General features: G+C 44.5%; 4 non-coding genes across 4 annotated transcripts; all 4 read right to left on the reverse strand.

Moving 5' to 3' along the window:
* Window positions 1-507: 507 nt before the first annotated feature.
* On the reverse strand, window positions 508-578 carry trnag-gcc (transfer RNA glycine (anticodon GCC)). Its single transcript has one exon. It is a non-coding gene; the product is annotated as a tRNA-Gly (tRNA).
* Window positions 579-2301: 1723 nt separating this feature from the next.
* trnag-gcc (transfer RNA glycine (anticodon GCC)) lies at window positions 2302-2372 on the reverse strand. Its single transcript has one exon. It is a non-coding gene; the product is annotated as a tRNA-Gly (tRNA).
* A 15677-nt stretch (window positions 2373-18049) lies between these two features.
* On the reverse strand, window positions 18050-18120 carry trnag-gcc (transfer RNA glycine (anticodon GCC)). The gene has a single exon. It is a non-coding gene; the product is annotated as a tRNA-Gly (tRNA).
* A 5354-nt stretch (window positions 18121-23474) lies between these two features.
* trnag-gcc (transfer RNA glycine (anticodon GCC)) lies at window positions 23475-23545 on the reverse strand. Its single transcript has one exon. It is a non-coding gene; the product is annotated as a tRNA-Gly (tRNA).
* Between the last annotated feature and the right edge of the window lie 2718 nt (window positions 23546-26263).

Here is a 26263-nt window from a genome sequence, read left to right on the forward strand (position 1 = left end):
TGTTGTTTGATGGTTAGAGTGAAGTTGTTGGTGCATTCACGAAAAAATCCACAAATTTTGCTAAAGACTGACAGCTTTACCCCTAATATTTGAGAAGCAGGTCTTCTAGCAGTCCCTTGACCTAGAAGGTCTGCTATCTGTCTCGTTGTTGAAGCCAGTCAGCAGGTAGCAGGGGAGTTTTTTTTTCCTTCTTGCAGGGGACTTTTATGTGGCTGTATGAATCTTTCAGCTAGTCAACCCTGCTTGAGCATCGTTTGATGGTTAGAGTGAAGTTGTTGGTGCATTCACGAAAAAATCCACAAGTTTTGCTAAAGACTGACAGCTTTACCCCTAATATTAGAGAAGCAGGTCTTCTAGCAGTCCCAAGACCTAGAATGTCTGCTATCTGTCTCTATATTTAAGCCACTCAGCTCAGATTAGGAAGCAAGTGTCTTGCAGTTTTATGTGGCTGTCTGGATCTCTCATGTGGCCAACCCTGCTTGAGCATGGTCTTAAACAAGAAGCCTGTGCATTGGCCGGGAATCGAACCCGGGCCACCCGCATGGCAGGCGAGAATTCTACCACTGAACCACCAATGCTTGCATGCCATCTTTGAACCCACAGGCCGGTGCTGGGGGAGGCGGTTAGCATGGTCGACAGATAGTATTTAGCATCACAAACACTGCACAAACCTAACTTCTGCTAGGATTTTTGGCTCTGATGATGAAGGTGAACTTGTTAGCGTGTTCAAGAAAAAGTTCACAAGTTTTAATAAAGACTGACAGCTTGTTGCTTAATTTTAGGCTAGATGATATATTTTGCAAGACCATGGAAAAGCAGGCCTTCCAGCAGTCCCTAGACCTAGCAGGTCTGCTTACTGTGTCTCTTTTGAAGCCAGTTTTATGTGGCACGTTTTGATGTTGTTTGATGGTTAGAGTGAAGTTGTTGGTGCATTCACGAAAAAATCCACAAGTTTTGCTAAAGACTGACAGTTTTACCCCTAATATTAGAGAAGCAGGTCTTCTAGCAGTCCCTTGACCTAGAAGGTCTGCTATCTGTCTCGTTGTTGAAGCCAGTCAGCAGGTAGCAGGGGAGTTTTTTTTTCCTTCTTGCAGGGGACTTTTATGTGGCTGTATGAATCTTTCAGCTAGTCAACCCTGCTTGAGCATCGTTTGATGGTTAGAGTGAAGTTGTTGGTGCATTCACGAAAAAATCCACAAGTTTTGCTAAAGACTGACAGCTTTACCCCTAATATTAGAGAAGCAGGTCTTCTAGCAGTCCCAAGACATAGAATGTCCGCTATCTGTCTCTATATTTAAGCCACTCAGCTCAGAGTAGGAAGCAAGTGTCTTGCAGGGGAGTTTTATGTGGCTATCTGGATCTCTCATGTGGCCAACCCTGCTTGAGCATGGTCTTAAACAAGAAGCCTGTGCATTGGCCGGGAATCGCACCCGGGCCTCCCGCTGGCGAGAATTCTACCACTGAACCACCAATGCTTGCATGCCATCTTTGAACCCACAGGCCGGTGCTGGGGGAGGCGGTTAGCATGGTCGACAGATAGTATTTAGCATCACAAACACTGCACAAACCTAACTTCTGCTAGGATTTTTGGCTCTGATGATGAAGGTGAACTTGTTAGCGTGTTCAGGAAAAAGTTCACAAGTTTTAATAAAGACTGACAGCTTTTTGCTTAATTTTAGGCTAGATGATATATTTTGCAAGACCATGGAAAAGCAGGCCTTCCAGCAGTCCCTAGACCTAGCAGGTCTGCTTACTGTGTCTCTTTTGAAGCCAGTTTTATGTGACACGTTTTGATGTTGTTTGATGGTTAGAGTGAAGTTGTTGGTGCATTCACGAAAAAATCCACAAATTTTGCTAAAGACTGACAGCTTTACCCCTAATATTTGAGAAGCAGGTCTTCTAGCAGTCCCTTGACCTAGAAGGTCTGCTATCTGTCTCGTTGTTGAAGCCAGTCAGCAGGTAGCAGGGGAGTTTTTTTTTCCTTCTTGCAGGGGACTTTTATGTGGCTGTATGAATCTTTCAGCTAGTCAACCCTGCTTGAGCATCGTTTGATGGTTAGAGTGAAGTTGTTGGTGCATTCACGAAAAAATCCACAAGTTTTGCTAAAGACTGACAGCTTTACCCCTAATATTAGAGAAGCAGGTCTTCTAGCAGTCCCAAGACCTAGAATGTCTGCTATCTGTCTCTATATTTAAGCCACTCAGCTCAGATTAGGAAGCAAGTGTCTTGCAGTTTTATGTGGCTGTCTGGATCTCTCATGTGGCCAACCCTGCTTGAGCATGGTCTTAAACAAGAAGCCTGTGCATTGGCCGGGAATCGAACCCGGGCCACCCGCATGGCAGGCGAGAATTCTACCACTGAACCACCAATGCTTGCATGCCATCTTTGAACCCACAGGCCGGTGCTGGGGGAGGCGGTTAGCATGGTCGACAGATAGTATTTAGCATCACAAACACTGCACAAACCTAACTTCTGCTAGGATTTTTGGCTCTGATGATGAAGGTGAACTTGTTAGCGTGTTCAAGAAAAAGTTCACAAGTTTTAATAAAGACTGACAGCTTGTTGCTTAATTTTAGGCTAGATGATATATTTTGCAAGACCATGGAAAAGCAGGCCTTCCAGCAGTCCCTAGACCTAGCAGGTCTGCTTACTGTGTCTCTTTTGAAGCCAGTTTTATGTGGCACGTTTTGATGTTGTTTGATGGTTAGAGTGAAGTTGTTGGTGCATTCACGAAAAAATCCACAAGTTTTGCTAAAGACTGACAGTTTTACCCCTAATATTAGAGAAGCAGGTCTTCTAGCAGTCCCTTGACCTAGAAGGTCTGCTATCTGTCTCGTTGTTGAAGCCAGTCAGCAGGTAGCAGGGGAGTTTTTTTTTCCTTCTTGCAGGGGACTTTTATGTGGCTGTATGAATCTTTCAGCTAGTCAACCCTGCTTGAGCATCGTTTGATGGTTAGAGTGAAGTTGTTGGTGCATTCACGAAAAAATCCACAAGTTTTGCTAAAGACTGACAGCTTTACCCCTAATATTAGAGAAGCAGGTCTTCTAGCAGTCCCAAGACATAGAATGTCCGCTATCTGTCTCTATATTTAAGCCACTCAGCTCAGAGTAGGAAGCAAGTGTCTTGCAGGGGAGTTTTATGTGGCTATCTGGATCTCTCATGTGGCCAACCCTGCTTGAGCATGGTCTTAAACAAGAAGCCTGTGCATTGGCCGGGAATCGCACCCGGGCCTCCCGCTGGCGAGAATTCTACCACTGAACCACCAATGCTTGCATGCCATCTTCGAACCCACAGGCCGTTGCTGGGGGAGGCGGTTAGCATGGTCGACAGATAGTATTTAGCATCACAAACACTGCACAAACCTAACTTCTGCTAGGATTTTTGGCTCTGATGATGAAGGTGAACTTGTTAGCGTGTTCAGGAAAAAGTTCACAAGTTTTAATAAAGACTGACAGCTTTTTGCTTAATTTTAGGCTAGATGATATATTTTGCAAGACCATGGAAAAGCAGGCCTTCCAGCAGTCCCTAGACCTAGCAGGTCTGCTTACTGTGTCTCTTTTGAAGCCAGTTTTATGTGACACGTTTTGATGTTGTTTGATGGTTAGAGTGAAGTTGTTGGTGCATTCACGAAAAAATCCACAAATTTTGCTAAAGACTGACAGCTTTACCCCTAATATTTGAGAAGCAGGTCTTCTAGCAGTCCCTTGACCTAGAAGGTCTGCTATCTGTCTCGTTGTTGAAGCCAGTCAGCAGGTAGCAGGGGAGTTTTTTTTTCCTTCTTGCAGGGGACTTTTATGTGGCTGTATGAATCTTTCAGCTAGTCAACCCTGCTTGAGCATCGTTTGATGGTTAGAGTGAAGTTGTTGGTGCATTCACGAAAAAATCCACAAGTTTTGCTAAAGACTGACAGCTTTACCCCTAATATTAGAGAAGCAGGTCTTCTAGCAGTCCCAAGACCTAGAATGTCTGCTATCTGTCTCTATATTTAAGCCACTCAGCTCAGATTAGGAAGCAAGTGTCTTGCAGTTTTATGTGGCTGTCTGGATCTCTCATGTGGCCAACCCTGCTTGAGCATGGTCTTAAACAAGAAGCCTGTGCATTGGCCGGGAATCGCACCCGGGCCTCCCGCGTGGCAGGCGAGAATTCTACCACTGAACCACCAATGCTTGCATGCCATCTTTGAACCCACAGGCCGGTGCTGGGGGAGGCGGTTAGCATGGTCGACAGATAGTATTTAGCATCACAAACACTGCACAAACCTAACTTCTGCTAGGATTTTTGGCTCTGATGATGAAGGTGAACTTGTTAGCGTGTTCAAGAAAAAGTTCACAAGTTTTGATAAAGACTGACAGCTTTTTGCTTAATTTTAGGCTAGATGATATATTTTGCAAGACCATGGAAAAGCATGCCTTCCAGCAGTCCCTAGACCTAGCAGGTCTGCTTACTGTGTCTCTTTTGAAGCCAGTTTTATGCGGCACGTTTTGATGTTGTTTGATGTTTAGAGTGAAGTTATTGGTGCATTCATGAAAAAATCCACAAGTTTTGATAAAGACTGACAGTTTTACCCCTAATATTAGAGAAGCAGGTCTTCTAGCAGTCCCTTGACCTAGAAGGTCTGCTATCTGTCTCGTTGTTGAAGCCAGTCAGCAGGTAGCAGGGGAGTTTTTTTTTTCCTTCTTGCAGGGGACTTTTATGTGGCTGTATGAATCTTTCAGCTAGTCAACCCTGCTTGAGCATCGTTTGATGGTTAGAGTGAAGTTGTTGGTGCATTCACGAAAAAATCCACAAGTTTTGCTAAAGACTGACAGCTTTACCCCTAATATTAGAGAAGCAGGTCTTCTAGCAGTCCCAAGACCTAGAATGTCTGCTATCTGTCTCTATATTTAAGCCACTCAGCTCAGAGTAGGAAGCAAGTGTCTTGCAGTTTTATGTGGCTGTCTGGATCTCTCATGTGGCCAACCCTGCTTGAGCATGGTCTTAAACAAGAAGCCTGTGCATTGGCCGGGAATCGCACCCGGGCCTCCCGCGTGGCAGGCGAGAATTCTACTACTGAACCACCAATGCTTGCATGCCATCTTTGAACCCACAGGCTGGTGCTGGGGGAGGCGGTTAGCATGGTCGACAGATAGTATTTAGCATCACAAACACTGCACAAACCTAACTTCTGCTAGGATTTTTGGCTCTGATGATGAAGGTGAACTTGTTAGCGTGTTCAAGAAAAAGTTCACAAGTTTTAATAAAGACTGACAGGTTTTTGCTTAATTTTAGGCTAGATGATATATTTTGCAAGACCATGGAAAAGCAGGCCTTCCAGCAGTCCCTAGACCTAGCAGGTCTGCTTACTGTGTCTCTTTTGAAGCCAGTTTTATGTGACACGTTTTGATGTTGTTTGATGGTTAGAGTGAAGTTGTTGGTGCATTCACGAAAAAATCCACAAATTTTGCTAAAGACTGACAGCTTTACCCCTAATATTAGAGAAGCAGGTCTTCTAGCAGTCCCTTGACCTAGAAGGTCTGCTATCTGTCTCGTTGTTGAAGCCAGTCAGCAGGTAGCAGGGGAGTTTTTTTTTCCTTCTTGCAGGGGACTTTTATGTGGCTGTATGAATCTTTCAGCTAGTCAACCCTGCTTGAGCATCGTTTGATGGTTAGAGTGAAGTTGTTGGTGCATTCACGAAAAAATCCACAAGTTTTGCTAAAGACTGACAGCTTTACCCCTAATATTAGAGAAGCAGGTCTTCTAGCAGTCCCTTGACCTAGAAGGTCTGCTATCTGTCTCGTTGTTGAAGCCAGTCAGCAGGTAGCAGGGGAGTTTTTTTTTTCCTTCTTGCAGGGGACTTTTATGTGGCTGTATGAATCTTTCAGCTAGTCAACCCTGCTTGAGCATCGTTTGATGGTTAGAGTGAAGTTGTTGGTGCATTCACGAAAAAATCCACAAGTTTTGCTAAAGACTGACAGCTTTACCCCTAATATTAGAGAAGCAGGTCCTCTAGCAGTCCCAAGACATAGAATGTCTGCTATCTGTCGCTATATTTAAGCCACTCAGCTCAGATTAGGAAGCAAGTGTCTTGCAGGGGAGTTTTATGTGGCTGTCTGGATCTCTCATGTGGCCAACCCTGCTTGAGCATGGTCTTAAACAAGAAGCCTGTGCATTGGCCGGGAATCGCACCCGGGCCTCCCGCGTGGCAGGCGAGAATTCTACCACTGAACCACCAATGCTTGCATGCCATCTTTGAACCCACAGGCTGGTGCTGGGGGAGGCGGTTAGCATGGTCGACAGATAGTATTTAGCATCACAAACACTGCACAAACCTAACTTCTGCTAGGATTTTTGGCTCTGATGATGAAGGTGAACTTGTTAGCGTGTTCAAGAAAAAGTTCACAAGTTTTAATAAAGACTGACAGCTTGTTGCTTAATTTTAGGCTAGATGATATATTTTGCAAGACCATGGAAAAGCAGGCCTTCCAGCAGTCCCTAGACCTAGCAGGTCTGCTTACTGTGTCTCTTTTGAAGCCAGTTTTATGTGACACGTTTTGATGTTGTTTGATGGTTAGAGTGAAGTTGTTGGTGCATTCATGAAAAAATCCACAAATTTTGCTAAAGACTGACAGCTTTACCCCTAATATTAGAGAAGCAGGTCTTCTAGCAGTCCCTTGACCTAGAAGGTCTGCTATCTGTCTCGTTGTTGAAGCCAGTCAGCAGGTAGCAGGGGAGTTTTTTTTTTCCTTCTTGCAGGGGACTTTTATGTGGCTGTATGAATCTTTCAGCTAGTCAACCCTGCTTGAGCATCGTTTGATGGTTAGAGTGAAGTTGTTGGTGCATTCACGAAAAAATCCACAAGTTTTGCTAAAGACTGACAGCTTTACCCCTAATATTAGAGAAGCAGGTCTTCTAGCAGTCCCTTGACCTAGAAGGTCTGCTATCTGTCTCGTTGTTGAAGCCAGTCAGCAGGTAGCAGGGGAGTTTTTTTTTTCCTTCTTGCAGGGGACTTTTATGTGGCTGTATGAATCTTTCAGCTAGTCAACCCTGCTTGAGCATCGTTTGATGGTTAGAGTGAAGTTGTTGGTGCATTCACGAAAAAATCCACAAGTTTTGCTAAAGATTGACAGCTTTACCCCTAATATTAGAGAAGCAGGTCCTCTAGCAGTCCCAAGACATAGAATGTCTGCTATCTGTCGCTATATTTAAGCCACTCAGCTCAGATTAGGAAGCAAGTGTCTTGCAGGGGAGTTTTATGTGGCTGTCTGGATCTCTCATGTGGCCAACCCTGCTTGAGCATGGTCTTAAACAAGAAGCCTGTGCATTGGCCGGGAATCGCACCCGGGCCTCCCGCGTGGCAGGCGAGAATTCTACCACTGAACCACCAACGCTTGCATGCCATCTTTGAACCCACAGGCCGGTGCTGGGGGAGGCGGTTAGCATGGTCGACAGATAGTATTTAGCATCACAAACACTGCACAAACCTAACTTCTGCTAGGATTTTTGGCTCTGATGATGAAGGTGAACTTGTTAGCGTGTTCAAGAAAAAGTTCACAAGTTTTGATAAAGACTGACAGCTTTTTGCTTAATTTTAGGCTAGATGATATATTTTGCAAGACCATGGAAAAGCATGCCTTCCAGCAGTCCCTAGACCTAGCAGGTCTGCTTACTGTGTCTCTTTTGAAGCCAGTTTTATGCGGCACGTTTTGATGTTGTTTGATGTTTAGAGTGAAGTTATTGGTGCATTCATGAAAAAATCCACAAGTTTTGATAAAGACTGACAGTTTTACCCCTAATATTAGAGAAGCAGGTCTTCTAGCAGTCCCTTGACCTAGAAGGTCTGCTATCTGTCTCGTTGTTGAAGCCAGTCAGCAGGTAGCAGGGGAGTTTTTTTTTTCCTTCTTGCAGGGGACTTTTATGTGGCTGTATGAATCTTTCAGCTAGTCAACCCTGCTTGAGCATCGTTTGATGGTTAGAGTGAAGTTGTTGGTGCATTCACGAAAAAATCCACAAGTTTTGCTAAAGACTGACAGCTTTACCCCTAATATTAGAGAAGCAGGTCTTCTAGCAGTCCCAAGACCTAGAATGTCTGCTATCTGTCTCTATATTTAAGCCACTCAGCTCAGAGTAGGAAGCAAGTGTCTTGCAGTTTTATGTGGCTGTCTGGATCTCTCATGTGGCCAACCCTGCTTGAGCATGGTCTTAAACAAGAAGCCTGTGCATTGGCCGGGAATCGCACCCGGGCCTCCCGCGTGGCAGGCGAGAATTCTACTACTGAACCACCAATGCTTGCATGCCATCTTTGAACCCACAGGCTGGTGCTGGGGGAGGCGGTTAGCATGGTCGACAGATAGTATTTAGCATCACAAACACTGCACAAACCTAACTTCTGCTAGGATTTTTGGCTCTGATGATGAAGGTGAACTTGTTAGCGTGTTCAAGAAAAAGTTCACAAGTTTTAATAAAGACTGACAGGTTTTTGCTTAATTTTAGGCTAGATGATATATTTTGCAAGACCATGGAAAAGCAGGCCTTCCAGCAGTCCCTAGACCTAGCAGGTCTGCTTACTGTGTCTCTTTTGAAGCCAGTTTTATGTGACACGTTTTGATGTTGTTTGATGGTTAGAGTGAAGTTGTTGGTGCATTCACGAAAAAATCCACAAATTTTGCTAAAGACTGACAGCTTTACCCCTAATATTAGAGAAGCAGGTCTTCTAGCAGTCCCTTGACCTAGAAGGTCTGCTATCTGTCTCGTTGTTGAAGCCAGTCAGCAGGTAGCAGGGGAGTTTTTTTTTCCTTCTTGCAGGGGACTTTTATGTGGCTGTATGAATCTTTCAGCTAGTCAACCCTGCTTGAGCATCGTTTGATGGTTAGAGTGAAGTTGTTGGTGCATTCACGAAAAAATCCACAAGTTTTGCTAAAGACTGACAGCTTTACCCCTAATATTAGAGAAGCAGGTCTTCTAGCAGTCCCTTGACCTAGAAGGTCTGCTATCTGTCTCGTTGTTGAAGCCAGTCAGCAGGTAGCAGGGGAGTTTTTTTTTTCCTTCTTGCAGGGGACTTTTATGTGGCTGTATGAATCTTTCAGCTAGTCAACCCTGCTTGAGCATCGTTTGATGGTTAGAGTGAAGTTGTTGGTGCATTCACGAAAAAATCCACAAGTTTTGCTAAAGACTGACAGCTTTACCCCTAATATTAGAGAAGCAGGTCTTCTAGCAGTCCCAAGACCTAGAATGTCCGCTATCTGTCGCTATATTTAAGCCACTCAGCTCAGATTAGGAAGCAAGTGTCTTGCAGGGGAGTTTTATGTGGCTGTCTGGATCTCTCATGTGGCCAACCCTGCTTGAGCATGGTCTTAAACAAGAAGCCTGTGCATTGGCCGGGAATCGCACCCGGGCCTCCCGCGTGGCAGGCGAGAATTCTACCACTGAACCACCAATGCTTGCATGCCATCTTTGAACCCACAGGCTGGTGCTGGGGGAGGCGGTTAGCATGGTCGACAGATAGTATTTAGCATCACAAACACTGCACAAACCTAACTTCTGCTAGGATTTTTGGCTCTGATGATGAAGGTGAACTTGTTAGCGTGTTCAAGAAAAAGTTCACAAGTTTTAATAAAGACTGACAGCTTGTTGCTTAATTTTAGGCTAGATGATATATTTTGCAAGACCATGGAAAAGCAGGCCTTCCAGCAGTCCCTAGACCTAGCAGGTCTGCTTACTGTGTCTCTTTTGAAGCCAGTTTTATGTGACACGTTTTGATGTTGTTTGATGGTTAGAGTGAAGTTGTTGGTGCATTCATGAAAAAATCCACAAATTTTGCTAAAGACTGACAGCTTTACCCCTAATATTAGAGAAGCAGGTCTTCTAGCAGTCCCTTGACCTAGAAGGTCTGCTATCTGTCTCGTTGTTGAAGCCAGTCAGCAGGTAGCAGGGGAGTTTTTTTTTTCCTTCTTGCAGGGGACTTTTATGTGGCTGTATGAATCTTTCAGCTAGTCAACCCTGCTTGAGCATCGTTTGATGGTTAGAGTGAAGTTGTTGGTGCATTCACGAAAAAATCCACAAGTTTTGCTAAAGACTGACAGCTTTACCCCTAATATTAGAGAAGCAGGTCTTCTAGCAGTCCCTTGACCTAGAAGGTCTGCTATCTGTCTCGTTGTTGAAGCCAGTCAGCAGGTAGCAGGGGAGTTTTTTTTTTCCTTCTTGCAGGGGACTTTTATGTGGCTGTATGAATCTTTCAGCTAGTCAACCCTGCTTGAGCATCGTTTGATGGTTAGAGTGAAGTTGTTGGTGCATTCACGAAAAAATCCACAAGTTTTGCTAAAGATTGACAGCTTTACCCCTAATATTAGAGAAGCAGGTCCTCTAGCAGTCCCAAGACCTAGAATGTCCGCTATCTGTCGCTATATTTAAGCCACTCAGCTCAGATTAGGAAGCAAGTGTCTTGCAGGGGAGTTTTATGTGGCTGTCTGGATCTCTCATGTGGCCAACCCTGCTTGAGCATGGTCTTAAACAAGAAGCCTGTGCATTGGCCGGGAATCGCACCCGGGCCTCCCGCGTGGCAGGCGAGAATTCTACCACTGAACCACCAACGCTTGCATGCCATCTTTGAACCCACAGGCCGGTGCTGGGGGAGGCGGTTAGCATGGTCGACAGATAGTATTTAGCATCACAAACACTGCACAAACCTAACTTCTGCTAGGATTTTTGGCTCTGATGATGAAGGTGAACTTGTTAGCGTGTTCAAGAAAAAGTTCACAAGTTTTGATAAAGACTGACAGCTTTTTGCTTAATTTTAGGCTAGATGATATATTTTGCAAGACCATGGAAAAGCATGCCTTCCAGCAGTCCCTAGACCTAGCAGGTCTGCTTACTGTGTCTCTTTTGAAGCCAGTTTTATGCGGCACGTTTTGATGTTGTTTGATGTTTAGAGTGAAGTTATTGGTGCATTCATGAAAAAATCCACAAGTTTTGATAAAGACTGACAGTTTTACCCCTAATATTAGAGAAGCAGGTCTTCTAGCAGTCCCTTGACCTAGAAGGTCTGCTATCTGTCTCGTTGTTGAAGCCAGTCAGCAGGTAGCAGGGGAGTTTTTTTTTTCCTTCTTGCAGGGGACTTTTATGTGGCTGTATGAATCTTTCAGCTAGTCAACCCTGCTTGAGCATCGTTTGATGGTTAGAGTGAAGTTGTTGGTGCATTCACGAAAAAATCCACAAGTTTTGCTAAAGACTGACAGCTTTACCCCTAATATTAGAGAAGCAGGTCTTCTAGCAGTCCCAAGACCTAGAATGTCTGCTATCTGTCTCTATATTTAAGCCACTCAGCTCAGAGTAGGAAGCAAGTGTCTTGCAGTTTTATGTGGCTGTCTGGATCTCTCATGTGGCCAACCCTGCTTGAGCATGGTCTTAAACAAGAAGCCTGTGCATTGGCCGGGAATCGCACCCGGGCCTCCCGCGTGGCAGGCGAGAATTCTACTACTGAACCACCAATGCTTGCATGCCATCTTTGAACCCACAGGCTGGTGCTGGGGGAGGCGGTTAGCATGGTCGACAGATAGTATTTAGCATCACAAACACTGCACAAACCTAACTTCTGCTAGGATTTTTGGCTCTGATGATGAAGGTGAACTTGTTAGCGTGTTCAAGAAAAAGTTCACAAGTTTTAATAAAGACTGACAGGTTTTTGCTTAATTTTAGGCTAGATGATATATTTTGCAAGACCATGGAAAAGCAGGCCTTCCAGCAGTCCCTAGACCTAGCAGGTCTGCTTACTGTGTCTCTTTTGAAGCCAGTTTTATGTGACACGTTTTGATGTTGTTTAATGGTTAGAGTGAAGTTGTTGGTGCATTCACGAAAAAATCCACAAATTTTGCTAAAGACTGACAGCTTTACCCCTAATATTAGAGAAGCAGGTCTTCTAGCAGTCCCTTGACCTAGAAGGTCTGCTATCTGTCTCGTTGTTGAAGCCAGTCAGCAGGTAGCAGGGGAGTTTTTTTTTCCTTCTTGCAGGGGACTTTTATGTGGCTGTATGAATCTTTCAGCTAGTCAACCCTGCTTGAGCATCGTTTGATGGTTAGAGTGAAGTTGTTGGTGCATTCACGAAAAAATCCACAAGTTTTGCTAAAGACTGACAGCTTTACCCCTAATATTAGAGAAGCAGGTCTTCTAGCAGTCCCTTGACCTAGAAGGTCTGCTATCTGTCTCGTTGTTGAAGCCAGTCAGCAGGTAGCAGGGGAGTTTTTTTTTTCCTTCTTGCAGGGGACTTTTATGTGGCTGTATGAATCTTTCAGCTAGTCAACCCTGCTTGAGCATCGTTTGATGGTTAGAGTGAAGTTGTTGGTGCATTCACGAAAAAATCCACAAGTTTTGCTAAAGACTGACAGCTTTACCCCTAATATTAGAGAAGCAGGTCTTCTAGCAGTCCCAAGACCTAGAATGTCCGCTATCTGTCGCTATATTTAAGCCACTCAGCTCAGATTAGGAAGCAAGTGTCTTGCAGGGGAGTTTTATGTGGCTGTCTGGATCTCTCATGTGGCCAACCCTGCTTGAGCATGGTCTTAAACAAGAAGCCTGTGCATTGGCCGGGAATCGCACCCGGGCCTCCCGCGTGGCAGGCGAGAATTCTACCACTGAACCACCAATGCTTGCATGCCATCTTTGAACCCACAGGCTGGTGCTGGGGGAGGCGGTTAGCATGGTCGACAGATAGTATTTAGCATCACAAACACTGCACAAACCTAACTTCTGCTAGGATTTTTGGCTCTGATGATGAAGGTGAACTTGTTAGCGTGTTCAAGAAAAAGTTCACAAGTTTTAATAAAGACTGACAGCTTGTTGCTTAATTTTAGGCCAGATGATATATTTTGCAAGACCATGGAAAAGCAGGCCTTCCAGCAGTCCCTAGACCTAGCAGGTCTGCTTACTGTGTCTCTTTTGAAGCCAGTTTTATGTGACACGTTTTGATGTTGTTTGATGGTTAGAGTGAAGTTGTTGGTGCATTCATGAAAAAATCCACAAATTTTGCTAAAGACTGACAGCTTTACCCCTAATATTAGAGAAGCAGGTCTTCTAGCAGTCCCTTGACCTAGAAGGTCTGCTATCTGTCTCGTTGTTGAAGCCAGTCAGCAGGTAGCAGGGGAGTTTTTTTTTCCTTCTTGCAGGGGACTTTTATGTGGCTGTATGAATCTTTCAGCTAGTCAACCCTGCTTGAGCATCGTTTGATGGTTAGAGTGAAGTTGTTGGTGCATTCACGAAAAAATCCACAAGTTTTGCTAAAGACTGACAGCTTTACCCCTAATATTAGAGAAGCAGGTCTTCTAGCAGTCCCTTGACCTAGAAGGTCTGCTATCTGTCTCGTTGTTGAAGCCAGTCAGCAGGTAGCAGGGGAGTTTTTTTTTTCCTTCTTGCAGGGGACTTTTATGTGGCTGTATGAATCTTTCAGCTAGTCAACCCTGCTTGAGCATCGTTTGATGGTTAGAGTGAAGTTGTTGGTGCATTCACGAAAAAATCCACAAGTTTTGCTAAAGATTGACAGCTTTACCCCTAATATTAGAGAAGCAGGTCCTCTAGCAGTCCCAAGACATAGAATGTCTGCTATCTGTCTCTATATTTAAGCCACTCAGCTCAGATTAGGAAGCAAGTGTCTTGCAGGGGAGTTTTATGTGGCTGTCTGGATCTCTCATGTGGCCAACCCTGCTTGAGCATGGTCTTAAACAAGAAGCCTGTGCATTGGCCGGGAATCGCACCCGGGCCTCCCGCGTGGCAGGCGAGAATTCTACCACTGAACCACCAACGCTTGCATGCCATCTTTGAACCCACAGGCCGGTGCTGGGGGAGGCGGTTAGCATGGTCGACAGATAGTATTTAGCATCACAAACACTGCACAAACCTAACTTCTGCTAGGATTTTTGGCTCTGATGATGAAGGTGAACTTGTTAGCGTGTTCAAGAAAAAGTTCACAAGTTTTGATAAAGACTGACAGCTTTTTGCTTAATTTTAGGCTAGATGATATATTTTGCAAGACCATGGAAAAGCATGCCTTCCAGCAGTCCCTAGACCTAGCAGGTCTGCTTACTGTGTCTCTTTTGAAGCCAGTTTTATGCGGCACGTTTTGATGTTGTTTGATGTTTAGAGTGAAGTTATTGGTGCATTCATGAAAAAATCCACAAGTTTTGATAAAGACTGACAGTTTTACCCCTAATATTAGAGAAGCAGGTCTTCTAGCAGTCCCTTGACCTAGAAGGTCTGCTATCTGTCTCGTTGTTGAAGCCAGTCAGCAGGTAGCAGGGGAGTTTTTTTTTTCCTTCTTGCAGGGGACTTTTATGTGGCTGTATGAATCTTTCAGCTAGTCAACCCTGCTTGAGCATCGTTTGATGGTTAGAGTGAAGTTGTTGGTGCATTCACGAAAAAATCCACAAGTTTTGCTAAAGACTGACAGCTTTACCCCTAATATTAGAGAAGCAGGTCTTCTAGCAGTCCCAAGACCTAGAATGTCTGCTATCTGTCTCTATATTTAAGCCACTCAGCTCAGAGTAGGAAGCAAGTGTCTTGCAGTTTTATGTGGCTGTCTGGATCTCTCATGTGGCCAACCCTGCTTGAGCATGGTCTTAAACAAGAAGCCTGTGCATTGGCCGGGAATCGCACCCGGGCCTCCCGCGTGGCAGGCGAGAATTCTACTACTGAACCACCAATGCTTGCATGCCATCTTTGAACCCACAGGCTGGTGCTGGGGGAGGCGGTTAGCATGGTCGACAGATAGTATTTAGCATCACAAACACTGCACAAACCTAACTTCTGCTAGGATTTTTGGCTCTGATGATGAAGGTGAACTTGTTAGCGTGTTCAAGAAAAAGTTCACAAGTTTTAATAAAGACTGACAGGTTTTTGCTTAATTTTAGGCTAGATGATATATTTTGCAAGACCATGGAAAAGCAGGCCTTCCAGCAGTCCCTAGACCTAGCAGGTCTGCTTACTGTGTCTCTTTTGAAGCCAGTTTTATGTGACACGTTTTGATGTTGTTTGATGGTTAGAGTGAAGTTGTTGGTGCATTCACGAAAAAATCCACAAATTTTGCTAAAGACTGACAGCTTTACCCCTAATATTAGAGAAGCAGGTCTTCTAGCAGTCCCTTGACCTAGAAGGTCTGCTATCTGTCTCGTTGTTGAAGCCAGTCAGCAGGTAGCAGGGGAGTTTTTTTTTCCTTCTTGCAGGGGACTTTTATGTGGCTGTATGAATCTTTCAGCTAGTCAACCCTGCTTGAGCATCGTTTGATGGTTAGAGTGAAGTTGTTGGTGCATTCACGAAAAAATCCACAAGTTTTGCTAAAGACTGACAGCTTTACCCCTAATATTAGAGAAGCAGGTCTTCTAGCAGTCCCTTGACCTAGAAGGTCTGCTATCTGTCTCGTTGTTGAAGCCAGTCAGCAGGTAGCAGGGGAGTTTTTTTTTTCCTTCTTGCAGGGGACTTTTATGTGGCTGTATGAATCTTTCAGCTAGTCAACCCTGCTTGAGCATCGTTTGATGGTTAGAGTGAAGTTGTTGGTGCATTCACGAAAAAATCCACAAGTTTTGCTAAAGACTGACAGCTTTACCCCTAATATTAGAGAATCAGGTCCTCTAGCAGTCCCAAGACATAGAATGTCTGCTATCTGTCTCTATATTTAAGCCACTCAGCTCAGATTAGGAAGCAAGTGTCTTGCAGGGGAGTTTTATGTGGCTGTCTGGATCTCTCATGTGGCCAACCCTGCTTGAGCATGGTCTTAAACAAGAAGCCTGTGCATTGGCCGGGAATCGCACCCGGGCCTCCCGCGTGGCAGGCGAGAATTCTACCACTGAACCACCAATGCTTGCATGCCATCTTTGAACCCACAGGCTGGTGCTGGGGGAGGCGGTTAGCATGGTCGACAGATAGTATTTAGCATCACAAACACTGCACAAACCTAACTTCTGCTAGGATTTTTGGCTCTGATGATGAAGGTGAACTTGTTAGCGTGTTCAAGAAAAAGTTCACAAGTTTTAATAAAGACTGACAGCTTTTTGCTTAATTTTAGGCTAGATGATATATTTTGCAAGACCATGGAAAAGCAGGCCTTCCAGCAGTCCCTAGACCTAGCAGGTCTGCTTACTGTGTCTCTTTTGAAGCCAGTTTTATGTGACACGTTTTGATGTTGTTTAATGGTTAGAGTGAAGTTGTTGGTGCATTCATGAAAAAATCCACAAATTTTGCTAAAGACTGACAGCTTTACCCCTAATATTAGAGAAGCAGGTCTTCTAGCAGTCCCTTGACCTAGAAGGTCTGCTATCTGTCTCGTTGTTGAAGCCAGTCAGCAGGTAGCAGGGGAGTTTTTTTTTCCTTCTTGCAGGGGACTTTTATGTGGCTGTATGAATCTTTCAGCTAGTCAACCCTGCTTGAGCATCGTTTGATGGTTAGAGTGAAGTTGTTGGTGCATTCATGAAAAAATCCACAAGTTTTGCTAAAGACTGACAGCTTTACCCCTAATATTAGAGAAGCAGGTCTTCTAGCAGTCCCTTGACCTGGAAGGTCTGCTATCTGTCTCGTTGTTGAAGCCAGTCAGCAGGTAGCAGGGGAGTTTTTTTTTTCCTTCTTGCAGGGGACTTTTATGTGGCTGTATGAATCTTTCAGCTAGTCAACCCTGCTTGAGCATCGTTTGATGGTTAGAGTGAAGTTGTTGGTGCATTCACGAAAAAATCCACAAGTTTTGCTAAAGACTGACAGCTTTACCCCTAATATTAGAGAAGCAGGTCCTCTAGCAGTCCCAAGACATAGAATGTCTGCTATCTGTCTCTATATTTAAGCCACTCAGCTCAGATTAGGAAGCAAGTGTCTTGCAGGGGAGTTTTATGTGGCTGTCTGGATCTCTCATGTGGCCAACCCTGCTTGAGCATGGTCTTAAACAAGAAGCCTGCGCATTGGCCGGGAATCGCACCCAGGCCTCCCGCGTGGCAGGCGAGAATTCTACCACTGAACCACCAATGCTTGCATGCCATCTTTGAACCCACAGGCCGGTGCTGGGGGAGGCGGTTAGCATGGTCGACAGATAGTATTTAGCATCACAAACACTGCACAAACCTAACTTCTGCTAGGATTTTTGGCTCTGATGATGAAAATGAACTTGTTAGCGTGTTCAAGAAAAAGTTCACAAGTTTTAATAAAGACTGACAGCTTTTTGCTTAATTTTAGGCTAGATGATATATTTTGCAAGACCATGGAAAAGCAGGCCTTCCTGCAGTCCCTAGACCTAGCAGGTCTGCTTACTGTGTCTCTTTTGAAGCCAGTTTTATGCGGCACGTTTTGATGTTGTTTGATGTTTAGAGTGAAGTTATTGGTGCATTCATGAAAAAATCCACAAGTTTTGATGAAGACTGACAGTTTTACCCCTAATATTAGAGAAGCAGGTCTTCTAGCAGTCCCTTGACCTAGAAGGTCTGCTATCTGTCTCGTTGTTGAAGCCAGTCAGCAGGTAGCAGGGGAGTTTTTTTTTTCCTTCTTGCAGGGGACTTTTATGTGGCTGTATGAATCTTTCAGCTAGTCAACCCTGCTTGAGCATCGTTTGATGGTTAGAGTGAAGTTGTTGGTGCATTCACGAAAAAATCCACAAGTTTTGCTAAAGACTGACAGCTTTACCCCTAATATTAGAGAAGCAGGTCTTCTAGCAGTCCCTTGACCTAGAAGGTCTGCTATCTGTCTCGTTGTTGAAGCCAGTCAGCAGGTAGCAGGGGAGTTTTTTTTTTCCTTCTTGCAGGGGACTTTTATGTGGCTGTATGAATCTTTCAGCTAGTCAACCCTGCTTGAGCATCGTTTGATGGTTAGAGTGAAGTTGTTGGTGCATTCACGAAAAAATCCACAAGTTTTGCTAAAGATTGACAGCTTTACCCCTAATATTAGAGAAGCAGGTCTTCTAGCAGTCCCAAGACCTAGAATGTCCGCTATCTGTCGCTATATTTAAGCCACTCAGCTCAGATTAGGAAGCAAGTGTCTTGCAGGGGAGTTTTATGTGGCTGTCTGGATCTCTCATGTGGCCAACCCTGCTTGAGCATGGTCTTAAACAAGAAGCCTGTGCATTGGCCGGGAATCGAACCCGGGCCTCCCGCGTGGCAGGCGAGAATTCTACCACTGAACCACCAACGCTTGCATGCCATCTATGAACCCACAGGCCGGTGCTGGGGGAGGCGGTTAGCATGGTCGACAGATAGTATTTAGCATCACAAACACTGCACAAACCTAACTTCTGCTAGGATTTTTGGCTCTGATGATGAAGGTGAACTTGTTAGCGTGTTCAAGAAAAAGTTCACAAGTTTTAATAAAGACTGACAGCTTGTTGCTTAATTTTAGGCCAGATGATATATTTTGCAAGACCATGGAAAAGCAGGCCTTCCAGCAGTCCCTAGACCTAGCAGGTCTGCTTACTGTGTCTCTTTTGAAGCCAGTTTTATGCGGCACGTTTTGATGTTGTTTGATGTTTAGAGTGAAGTTATTGGTGCATTCATGAAAAAATCCACAAGTTTTGATGAAGACTGACAGTTTTACCCCTAATATTAGAGAAGCAGGTCTTCTAGCAGTCCCTTGACCTAGAAGGTCTGCTATCTGTCTCGTTGTTGAAGCCAGTCAGCAGGTAGCAGGGGAGTTTTTTTTTTTCCTTCTTGCAGGGGACTTTTATGTGGCTGTATGAATCTTTCAGCTAGTCAACCCTGCTTGAGCATCGTTTGATGGTTAGAGTGAAGTTGTTGGTGCATTCACGAAAAAATCCACAAGTTTTGCTAAAGACTGACAGCTTTACCCCTAATATTAGAGAAGCAGGTCTTCTAGCAGTCCCTTGACCTAGAAGGTCTGCTATCTGTCTCGTTGTTGAAGCCAGTCAGCAGGTAGCAGGGGAGTTTTTTTTTTTCCTTCTTGCAGGGGATATTTATGTGGCTGTATGAATCTTTCAGCTAGTCAACCCTGCTTGAGCATCGTTTGATGGTTAGAGTAAAGTTGTTGGTGCATTCACGAAAAAATCCACAAGTTTTGCTAAAGACTGACAGCTTTACCCCTAATATTAGAGAAGCAGGTCTTCTAGCAGTCCCAAGACCTAGAATGTCCGCTATCTGTCGCTATATTTAAGCCACTCAGCTCAGATTAGGAAGCAAGTGTCTTGCAGGGGAGTTTTATGTGGGTGTCTGCATCTCTCATGTGGCCAACCCTGCTTGAGCATGGTCTCAAACAAGAAGCCTGTGCATTGGCCGGAAATTGCACCCGGGCCTCCCGCGTGGCAGGCGAGAATTCTACCACTGAACCACCAATGCTTGCATGCCATCTTTGAACCCACAGGCCAGAGCTGGGGGAGGCGGTTAGCATGGTCGACAGATAGTATTTAGCATCACAAACACTGCACAAACCTAACTTCTGCTAGGATTTTTGGCTCTGATGATGAAGGTGAACTTGTTAGCGTGTTCAAGAAAAAGTTCACAAGTTTTAATAAAGACTGACAGCTTGTTGCTTAATTTTAGGCTAGATGATATATTTTGCAAGACCATGGAAAAGCAGGCCTTCCAGCAGTCCCTAGACCTAGCAGGTCTGCTTACTGTGTCTCTTTTGAAGCCAGTTTTATGTGGCACGTTTTGATGTTGTTTGATGGTTAGAGTGAAGTTGTTGGTGCATTCACGAAAAAATCCACAAGTTTTGCTAAAGACTGACAGTTTTACCCCTAATATTAGAGAAGCAGGTCTTCTAGCAGTCCCTTGACCTAGAAGGTCTGCTATCTGTCTCGTTGTTGAAGCCAGTCAGCAGGTAGCAGGGGAGTTTTTTTTTCCTTCTTGCAGGGGACTTTTATGTGGCTGTATGAATCTTTCAGCTAGTCAACCCTGCTTGAGCATCGTTTGATGGTTAGAGTGAAGTTGTTGGTGCATTCACGAAAAAATCCACAAGTTTTGCTAAAGACTGACAGCTTTACCCCTAATATTAGAGAAGCAGGTCTTCTAGCAGTCCCTTGACCTAGAAGGTCTGCTATCTGTCTCGTTGTTGAAGCCAGTCAGCAGGTAGCAGGGGAGTTTTTTTTTCCTTCTTGCAGGGGACTTTTATGTGGCTGTATGAATCTTTCAGCTAGTCAACCCTGCTTGAGCATCGTTTGATGGTTAGAGTGAAGTTGTTGGTGCATTCACGAAAAAATCCACAAGTTTTGCTAAAGACTGACAGCTTTACCCCTAATGTTAGAGAAGCAGGTCTTCTAGCAGTCCCAAGACATAGAATGTCCGCTATCTGTCGCTATATTTAAGCCACTCAGCTCAGATTAGGAAGCAAGTGTCTTGCAGGGGAGTTTTATGTGGCTGTCTGGATCTCTCATGTGGCCAACCCTGCTTGAGCATGGTCTTAAACAAGAAGCCTGTGCATTGGCCGGGAATCGCACCCGGGCCTCCCGCTGGCGAGAATTCTACCACTGAACCACCAATGCTTGCATGCCATCTTTGAACCCACAGGCCGGTGCTGGGGGAGGCGGTTAGCATGGTCGACAGATAGTATTTAGCATCACAAACACTGCACAAACCTAACTTCTGCTAGGATTATTGGCTCTGATGATGAAGGTGAACTTGTTAGCGTGTTCAAGAAAAAGTTTACAAGTTTTGATAAAGACTGACAGCTTTTTGCTTAATTTTAGGTAAGATGATATATTTTGCAAGACCATGGAAAAGCACGCCTTCCAGCAGTCCCTAGACCTAGCAGGTCTGCTTACTGTGTCTCTTTTGAAGCCAGTTTTATGTGGCACATTTTGATGTTGTTTGATGGTTAGAGTAAAGTTGTTGGTGCATTCACGAAAAAATCCACAACTTTTGCTAAAGACTGACAGCTTTACCCCTATTAGAGGAGCAGGTCTTCTAGCAGTCCCTTGACCTAGAAGGTCTGCTATCTGTCTCGTTGTTGAAGCCAGTCAGCAGGTAGCAGGGGAGTTTTTTTTTCCTTCTTGCAGGGGACTTTTATGTGGCTGTATGAATCTTTCAGCTAGTCAACCCTGCTTGAGCATCGTTTGATGGTTAGAGTGAAGTTGTTGGTGCATTCACGAAAAAATCCACAAGTTTTGCTAAAGACTGACAGCTTTACCCCTAATATTAGAGAAGCAGGTCTTCTAGCAGTCCCTTGACCTAGAAGGTCTGCTATCTGTCTCGTTGTTGAAGCCAGTCAGCAGGTAGCAGGGGAGTTTTTTTTTTCCTTCTTGCAGGGGACTTTTATGTGGCTGTATGAATCTTTCAGCTAGTCAACCCTGCTTGAGCATCGTTTGATGGTTAGAGTGAAGTTGTTGGTGCATTCACGAAAAAATCCACAAGTTTTGCTAAAGACTGACAGCTTTACCCCTAATATTAGAGAAGCAGGTCTTCTAGCAGTCCCTTGACCTAGAAGGTATGCTATCTGTCTCGTTGTTGAAGCCAGTCAGCAGGTAGCAGGGGAGTTTTTTTTTTCCTTCTTGCAGGGGACTTTTATATGGCTGTATGAATCTTTTAGCTAGTCAACCCTGCTTGAGCATCATTTGATGGTTAGAGTGAAGTTGTTGGTGCATTCACGAAAAAATCCACAAGTTTTGCTAAAGACTGACAGCTTTACCCCTAATATTAGAGAAGCAGGTCTTCTAGCAGTCCCAAGACATAGAATGTCCGCTCTCTGTCTCTATATTTAAGCCACTCAGCTCAGAGTAGGAAGCAAGTGTCTTGCAGGGGAGTTCTATGTGGCTGTCTGCATCTCTCATGTGGCCAACCCTGCTTGAGCATGGTCTCAAACAAGAAGCCTGTGCATTGGCCGGGAATTGCACCCGGGCCTCCCGCGTGGCAGGCGAGAATTCTACCACTGAACCACCAATGCTTGCATGCCATCTTTGAACCCACAGGCCAGAGCTGGGGGAGGCGGTTAGCATGGTCGACAGATAGTATTTAGCATCACAAACACTGCACAAACCTAACTTCTGCTAGGATTTTTGGCTCTGATGATGAAGGTGAACTTGTTAGCGTGTTCAAGAAAAAGTTTACAAGTTTTGATAAAGACTGACAGCTTTTTGCTTAATTTTAGGTTAGATGATATATTTTGCAAGACCATGGAAAAGCACGCCTTCCAGCAGTCCCTAGACCTAGCAGGTCTGCTTACTGTGTCTCTTTTGAAGCCAGTTTTATGTGGCACATTTTGATGTTGTTTGATGGTTAGAGTAAAGTTGTTGGTGCATTCACGAAAAAATCCACAAGTTTTGCTAAAGACTGACAGCTTTACCCCTATTAAAGAAGCAGGTCTTCTAGCAGTCCCTTGACCTAGAAGGTCTGCTATCTGTCTCGTTGTTGATGCCAGTCAGCAGGTAGCAGGGGAGTTTTTTTTTCCTTCTTGCAGGGGACTTTTATGTGGCTGTATGAATCTTTCAGCTAGTCAACCCTGCTTGAGCATCGTTTGATGGTTAGAATGAAGTTGTTGGTGCATTCACGAAAAAATCCACAAGTTTTGCTAAAGACTGACAGCTTTACCCCTAATATTAGAGAAGCAGGTCTTCTAGCAGTCCCTTGACCTAGAAGGTCTGCTATCTGTCTCGTTGTTGAAGCCAGTCAGCAGGTAGCAGGGGAGTTTTTTTTTCCTTCTTGCAGGGGACTTTTATGTGGCTGTATGAATCTTTCAGCTAGTCAACCCTGCTTGAGCATCGTTTGATGGTTAGAGTGAAGTTGTTGGTGCATTCACGAAAAAATCAAGTTTTGCTAAAGACTGACAGCTTTACCCCTAATATTAGAGAAGCAGGTCTTCTAGCAGTCCCTTGACCTAGAAGGTCTGCTATCTGTCTCGTTGTTGAAGCCAGTCAGCAGGTAGCAGGGGAGTTTTTTTTTCCTTCTTGCAGGGGACTTTTATGTGGCTGTATGAATCTTTCAGCTAGTCAACCCTGCTTGAGCATGGTTTGATGGTTAGAGTGAAGTTGTTGGTGCATTCACGAAAAAATCCACAAGTTTTGCTAAAGACTGACAGCTTTACCCCTAATATTAGAGAAGCAGGTCTTCTAGCAGTCCCAAGACCTAGAACGTCCGCTATCTGTCTCTATATTTAAGCCACTCAGCTCAGATTAGGAAGCAAGTGTCTTGCAGTTTTATGTGGCTGTCTGGATCTCTCATGTGGCCAACCCTGCTTGAGCATGGTCTTAAACAAGAAGCCAAGGTAGCAGGGGAGTTTTTTTTCCTTCTTGCAGGGGACTTTTATGTGGCTGTATGAATCTTTCAGCTAGTCAACCCTGCTTGAGCATCGTTTGATGGTTAGAGTGAAGTTGTTGGTGCATTCACGAAAAAATCCACAAGTTTTGCTAAAAACTGACAGCTTTACCCCTAATATTAGAGAAGCAGGTCTTCTAGCAGTCCCAAGACCTAGAATGTCCGCTATCTGTCTCTATATTTAAGCCACTTAGCTCAGATTAGGAAGCAAGTGTCTTGCAGTTTTATGTGGCTGTCTGGATCTCTCATGTGGCCAACTCTGCTTGAGCATGGTCTTAAACAAGAAGCCTGTGCATTGGCCGGGAATCGAACCCGGGCCTCCCGCGTGGCAGGCGAGAATTCTACCACTGAACCACCAATGCTTGCATGCCATCTTTGAACCCACAGGTCGGTGCTGGGGGAGGCGGTTAGCATGTTCGACAGATAGTATTTAGCATCACAAACACTGCACAAACCTAACTTCTGCTAGGATTTTTGGCTCTGATGATGAAGGTGAACTTGTTAGCGTGTTCAAGAAAAAGTTCACAAGCTTTAAAAAAGATTGACAGCTTTTTGCTTAATTTTAGGCTAGATGGTATATTTTGCAAGACCATGGAAAAGCAGGCCTTCCAGCAGTCCCTAGACCTAGCAGGTCTGCTTACTGTGTCTCTTTTGAAGCCAGTTTTATGTGGCACGTTTTGATGTTGTTAGATGGTTAGAGTGAAGTTGTTGGTGCATTCATGAAAAAATCCACAAGTTTTGATAAAGACTGACAGCTTTACCCCTAATATTAGAGAAGCAGGTCTTCTAGCAGTCCCTTGACCTAGAAGGTCTGCTATCTGTCTCGTTGTTGAAGCCAGTCAGCAGGTAGCAAGGGAGATTTTTTTCCTTCTTGCAGGGGACTTTTATGTGGCTGTATGAATCTTTCAGCTAGTCAACCCTGCTTGAGCATCGTTTGATGGTTAGAGTGAAGTTTTTGGTGCATTCACGAAAAAATCCACAAGTTTTGATAAAGACTGACAGCTTTACCCCTAATATTAGAGAAGCAGGTCTTCTAGCAGTCCCTTGACCTAGAATGTCCGCTATCTGTCTCTATATTTAAGCCACTCAGCTCAGATTAGGAAGCAAGTGTCTTGCAGTTTTATGTGGCTGTCTGGATCTCTCATGTGGCCAACCCTGCTTGAGCATGGTCTTAAACAAGAAGCCAAGGTAGCAGGGGAGTTTTTTTTCCTTCTTGCAGGGGACTTTTATGTGGCTGTATGAATCTTTCAGCTAGTCAACCCTGCTTGAGCATCGTTTGATGGTTAGAGTGAAGTTGTTGGTGCATTCACGAAAAAATCCACAAGTTTTGCTAAAAACTGACAGCTTTACCCCTAATATTAGAGAAGCAGGTCTTCTAGCAGTCCCAAGACCTAGAATGTCCGCTATCTGTCTCTATATTTAAGCCACTTAGCTCAGATTAGGAAGCAAGTGTCTTGCAGTTTTATGTGGCTGTCTGGATCTCTCATGTGGCCAACCCTGCTTGAGCATGGTCTTAAACAAGAAGCCTGTGCATTGGCCGGGAATCGCACCCGGGCCTCCCGCATGGCAGGCGAGAATTCTACCACTGAACCACCAATGCTTGCATGCCATCTTTGAACCCACAGGTCGGTGCTGGGGGAGGCGGTTAGCATGTTCGACAGATAGTATTTAGCATCACAAACACTGCACAAACCTAACTTCTGCTAGGATTTTTGGCTCTGATGATGAAGGTGAACTTGTTAGCGTGTTCAAGAAAAAGTTCACAAGCTTTAATAAAGTTTGACAGCTTTTTGCTTAATTTTAGGCTAGATGATATATTTTGCAAGACCATGGAAAAGCAGGCCTTCCAGCAGTCCCTAGACCTAGCAGGTCTGCTTACTGTGTCTCTTTTGAAGCCAGTTTTATGTGGCACATTTTGATGTTGTTTGATGGTTAGAGTGAAGTTGTTGGTGCATTCACGAAAAAATCCACAAGTTTTGATAAAGACTGACAGCTTTACCTCTAATATTAGAGAAGCAGGTCTTCTAGCAGTCCCTTGTCCTAGAAGGTCTGCTATCTGTCTCGTTGTTGAAGCCAGTCAGCAGGTAGCAAGGGAGATTTTTGTCCTTCTTGCAGGGGACTTTTATGTGGCTGTATGAATCTTTCAGCTAGTCAACCCTGCTTGAGCATCGTTTGATGGTTAGAGTGAAGTTGTTGGTGCATTCACGAAAAAATCCACAAGTTTTGATAAAGACTGACAGTTTTACCCCTAATATTAGAGAAGCAGGTCTTCTTGCAGTCCCTTGACCTAGAAGGTCTGCTATCTGTCTCGTTGTTGAAGCCAGTCAGCAGGTAGCAGGGGAGTTTTTTTTCCTTCTTGCAGGGGACTTTTATGTGGCTGTATGAATCTTTCAGCTAGTCAACCCTGCTTGAGCATGGTTTGATGGTTAGAGTGAAGTTGTTGGTGCATCCACGAAAAAATCCACAAGTTTTGCTAAAGACTGACAGCTTTACCCCTAATATTAGAGAAGCAGGACTTCTAGCAGTCCCAAGACATAGAATGTCCACTATCTGTCTCTATATTTAAGCCACTCAGCTCAGATTAGGAAGCAAGTGTCTTGCAGGGGAGTTTTATGTGGCTGTCTGGATCTCTCATGTGGCCAACCCTGCTTGAGCATGGTCTGCTATCTGTCTCGTTGTTGAAGCCAGTCAGCAGGTAGCAGGGGAGTTTTTTTTTCCTTCTTGCAGGGGACTTTTATGTGGCTGTATGAATCTTTCAGCTAGTCAACCCTGCTTGAGCATGGTTTGATGGTTAGAGTGAAGTTGTTGGTGCATCCACGAAAAAATCCACAAGTTTTGCTAAAGACTGACAGCTTTACCCCTAATATTAGAGAAGCAGGTCTTCTAGCAGTCCCAAGACATAGAATGTCCACTGTCTGTCTCTATATTTAAGCCACTCAGCTCAGATTAGGAAGCAAGTGTCTTGCAGGGGAGTTTTATGTGGCTGTCTGGATCTCTCATGTGGCCAACCCTGCTTGAGCATGGTCTGCTATCTGTCTCGTTGTTGAAGCCAGTCAGCAGGTAGCAGGGGAGTTTTTTTT

Source organism: Clarias gariepinus, chromosome 25 (genome assembly GCF_024256425.1).
Source record: "Clarias gariepinus isolate MV-2021 ecotype Netherlands chromosome 25, CGAR_prim_01v2, whole genome shotgun sequence".
Classification (NCBI taxonomy): Eukaryota; Metazoa; Chordata; class Actinopteri; order Siluriformes; family Clariidae; genus Clarias; species Clarias gariepinus.